The 4,736-nt window shown below is 41.5% G+C and overlaps 1 protein-coding gene across 1 annotated transcript in view; it reads right to left on the reverse strand.

Moving 5' to 3' along the window:
* Nucleotides 1–4,581, reverse strand: part of APTX (aprataxin) — a 42,644-nt gene extending 38,063 nt beyond the window's left edge. The window contains exons 1-2 of the mRNA XM_072841645.1: nt 3,935–4,581; nt 2,246–2,363 (exon numbers count right to left, since the gene is read on the reverse strand). The gene's annotated coding sequence lies outside the window, so the exon portion shown is untranslated. The remainder of the gene's footprint in view (nt 1–2,245; nt 2,364–3,934) is intronic.
* Between the last annotated feature and the right edge of the window lie 155 nt (nt 4,582–4,736).

Consider the following 4,736-nt stretch of genomic DNA (forward strand, 5'->3'; position numbering starts at 1 on the left):
ATCCTCAGCATTTACACCAAAATCAGTTCTAGGGGAATAAAGATTTAAATGTAAAAAATGGAATGATGAAACAACTAGAAGAAAACCCGGGAGAATACATTTATAATGCTGGATTGGTGAAAGCTGCCTAAGCATAATAAAGAGGGGAAATGAAGAGAGAAGAAAAGAAACACAAAAGTCAAAAAAGGGAAGAGTACTTACTTACTACAATTTTAAACCTGCATTTACATTGACCCAACAACTTCAATTCTAGATGTTCACGTTACAGAAACACTGGCATGAGTGTCTATAGCTGTATTTGAGAAATTCTCTGCAGCATTGTTTGTAAAACACTGGAAATTGCCAAAATGTTCATCAATACAGGAATGGTCAAATAAATTATAATGCCTGCATACTATACATTATGAAGCTATTAAAAATAATAAGGTAGATTTATTTATTCTAATACGGTAAGATGACAAAATTGAAAGAGAGAAGTTTAAAAAAAAAGATGTTTCAAACAGCATGTATATGATTCCACTTAACAAAAAAAAAATCACATGCTAAATTATTGCTAATCTTTTTGTATTTTATATAAATAACACTGCTTAAAGGTACTGAGTTCTCTAACTGAAAAGCTAGAATATTCATCAAGACATATTTTTAGGGATGCCTGGGTGGCTCAGTGGTTTAGCGCCTGCTTTTAGCCCAGGGCATGATCCTGGAATCCTGGGATCGAGACCCACATCAGGCTCCCTGCATGGAGCCTGCTTTTCTTTCTGCCTGTGTCTCTGCCTCTCTCTCTCTCTTTCTCTGTCTCTCATGAATAAATAAATAAAATCATTAAAACAAAAAGGACATTTTTTAGCATCATTAGGTTTCTATGAGAGAAAAATATTAGAACATATGTAATGTTTTTTAAGGCTAATTCTGCTGTTGGGGTGAAAAATTACTAGTTCAAAGCCTGAAGTGGGAAGAAAGTATTTTATACTTTGTTAAGTTTAACTTTTTATTTATTTATTTTTTATTGTTTTTAATTTTTATTTATTTATGATAGTCACAGAGAGAGAGAGAGAGAGAGAGAGAGAGAGAGGCAGAGACATAGGCAGCGGGAGAAGCAGGCTCCATGCACCGGGAGCCCGATGTAGGATTCGATCCTGGGTTTCCAGGATTGTGCCCTGGGCCAAAGGCAGTCGCCAAACCGCTGCGCCACCCAGGGATCCCTAAATTTAACTTTTTAAATAAGTACTACATTCAAATAGCCTAAATATTCCAAAATTACAAAATAGTGTTTTCTGAAATATCTCCTCTCCCCAGCACCTTCCTCTCTCCTAAGGCAATCGTATTTCAAGTTGTTGGATACCCTTGAGAAATATTCTGTACACATACAAGCAAATAAGCACATAGTTTTCCTTTTTTAAAACCAACTTTTACACCCTTTATTGTATTCTTAATAAAGAATGAAGTTCACTTAGCTTGCAAGGTTTTGGAGGGGGCTAAGATTTTATTTATTTATTGAGAGAGAGAGCATGAGTGAGCCCATACAAGCAGGGGGAAGGGGCAAAGGGAGAGGGAGAAGCAGACTCACCACTGAGCAGGGAGCCCAAGGCAGGACTCCATCCCAGGAATCTGGCATCATGACCTGAGCCAAAGACAGATGCTTAACCCACTGAGCCACCCAGGTGCTCCAGCTTGCAGGTTTTAAAAGGATTTTAAATATTACATTTCATACCTTTATTCTGACTTCCATCTTTCTCAAAATTTTGGGAATTTCGATGGGATTCCTGAAGCAAAAGGAAACACTAAATACAGTAATATTTAAGAAATACTAGACGTAAGGGCAGCCCGGGTGGCTCAGGGGTTTAACACTGCCTTTAGCCCAGGGTGTGATCCTGGAGTCCCAGGATTGAGTCCCATGTCGGGCTCCCTGCATGGAGCCTGCTTCTCCCTCTGCCTGTGTCTCTGCCTCTCTCTCTCTCTCTCTGTCTCTCATGAATAAATAAATAAATCTTTTTTAAAAATTATGGTAAAAATTATTTTAAAAAAAGAAATACTGGACATAACGTTTATTGTGGAAACTCTCAGCTGAAGTTCTTTGATATATTCTACTTATTCTACATGCTTAACTGATGTTAGATTAACCAATGCAGGTTTGTTTATAGGTTTATAAAATGGTGAGGTCGGAATTTTAGAACTATGCTTCAAAACACATGAACTTGTAATTTTTTATTGTTCTCTATTGATTGTTCACATTTTTTATACTTACTGGACTCTTGGTCTGAGATACTCATCTGGATGGTGCAAGGTTCCACTACTCAGCATCTCAATACTCTTCCTTTATTAGCATTTACAACACAACTTATCCTTTTTTGTGTGGTGAGATCCTTGAAGGCAGAGAACATGATTTCAGTGATTTTTATATTACCCAACCCCAGTGCTCTGCCTGGCAGTATTAGACTTTAAATAAGTATTGGTTAAAGAAACAAAGTTTATACCAGAGGCAATAAGTTGAGAAGGTAGTATCTAATATTGTAAAGATTATGTGCCTCTATGTGCCTCTTTGTCAAAGCGAAAGCAGAGAAGTGGACAAGTACATTTGGGAAAACTGCAGATAGCTTAGTGTGACTGGGTGCACAGTTTAAATAAAAGAGGTGAGGCTGGGAATCCCTGGATGGCTCAGCGGTTTAGTGCCTCCCTTCTGCCCAGAGCATGGTCTTGGAGTCCTGGGATGGAGTCCCACATCAGGCTCCTGCATTTCTCTGCCTATGTCTCTGCCTCTCTCTCATGAATAAATAAAATCTTAAAAAAAAAAAAAAAAAAAAAAGAGGGGAGGTTGAAAAGGTACACATCAGAATGCCTCAATGGTTAAAATTCAAAATACTGAGTTTAGCAAGCTATACCCAAGGTTGTTCCCCAACTAGCTCTGAAGCCTAGCCTACTGCCACCCACTCCCTTAGCTATGGTAATATCTAATTACTTACAATTCCCTAGAAGTATCACATTCTTTCATTAGCCTTCTCTTTTGCTTTCTCTTTTGCAGTGAATATTTTTCTCCCTTTAAAACTCAGCTCAATGGCAGTTCCTCAGAAAGTTAAAAATGGAGCCACCTTAGGACCTACCAATTGCACTACTAAGTATACACCCAAAGATACAAATGTAGTGATCCAAAGGGGCACCTGCACCCCCATGTTTATATAACAGCAACGGCTATTTCTCAATAGCTAAACTATGGAAAGAGCCCAGATTTCATCAACAGATGAATGGAAAAAGATGTGGCATACATATACAATGGACTGCTACTCAGCCATCAAAAATGCCATTTGCAATGATGTGGATGGAGCTAAGAGGGTATTATGCCAAGTAAAATGTCAATCAGAGAAACACAGTTTTATGGTTTCGTTCATATATGGAATTTAAGAAACAAAGCAGAGGAGCATAGAGGAAAAAGGGAAAAATAAAATAAGCCATAATTAGAGAGGAAGATAAACCATAAGAGACTCTTAACCATAGGAAACAAATTGAGGGTTGTTGGAGGGGTGGAAGGTGGGGGGATGGGCATCAAGGAGTGCACATGATGAAACAAGCACCGAATGTTCTGTACAACCGATGAATCACTGGACTCTACTTCTGAAACTAATAATACACTATATGCTAATCAAATTTCTAAGTGACATCTTAAAAAAAAAAAAACTCAGCTCAACGACTTTCCTTTCCCTATTCCATCAGATTTGATACACTTGTCTCCCCTGTTGACCTGTATTTTATGGTTCCCTTAAGCTCATTGACATATATGGTTCCCCACTAAAATCTAAGTGATGTGAACACAGGTTTCTCTACTTTGCATCTCCAGCTTTCTTGGTGGTAGACACACACTCCTGTTTGATATTCTTGAATGTAACAGATTCCATTTTCCATTATGGCTCCCATTTCAACATTTGAAAGTACAAGGACTCACTTTGCGGACTGTGAATCCAAGTTCACAGAGTGGTGTAGCCTAAAATTTAGCTCAAACAAAATGATTCGTTAGCCACTCTTGGTGCCCCTCACTAGCCAACAGGGTGAATGCCAGGCCAGGGCTCCAAGGCTCTCGGTTTGCACCAATGCACTCCAAACATTTCCCTGTACTCCATGTGTATGTAAGACACAGTCAAGACCAAGGCAAATAACATACACAGACGCCTGGACTTGCACACAGCTCTTCCACTTGCAATTTGGTGGATTACAAGGCCATGGACTTCACGTGAAAAAGAAAAAAATCCAAGGACTGTGAGGTTGTCCAGAGCAGGCCCAAGCACCTTTGTTCTGCACTTCTTCCTCGGCGGGTTTCGAGAATCTCAGGGCTGAGGAACCGAGCCAATGACAGACGCCCGAAGACGCAAAAGAGGAGCCGGCAGAAAGGAGGTCCGGGCAGGGCTTTGTTCTGAGAGGCTCCTGCTCCCACCTCAGCTCCTGCACGGGGCTCGATTCCCGAGCCCTCATTGTCCTCACAGGCGGCAGCGGCCCGCGAACTTGGGAATTCGTAGTTGGCCCAGGACCGCACAGCTCCTTAGCAATCCCCGCTCCCGCCAGAGACTTCCGCACTCCCGGGCCCCGCGGGGCGGAGGAAGGAACTCCAGAAAGTTCCACGAGCGCTGGGAACCCAGGTTTGAGCCCACCCCCACAAGGCCCTTCGGCACAGCTCCTCCCAGCCCGAGCGCCCCCGCGCCGTTGCCGAGGTAACCGCGGGGCGGTGGCAGCGGCGAAAGGGGCGGGACTTC

Source organism: Canis lupus, chromosome 10 (genome assembly GCF_048164855.1).
Source record: "Canis lupus baileyi chromosome 10, mCanLup2.hap1, whole genome shotgun sequence".
Taxonomy (NCBI): Eukaryota; Metazoa; Chordata; class Mammalia; order Carnivora; family Canidae; genus Canis; species Canis lupus.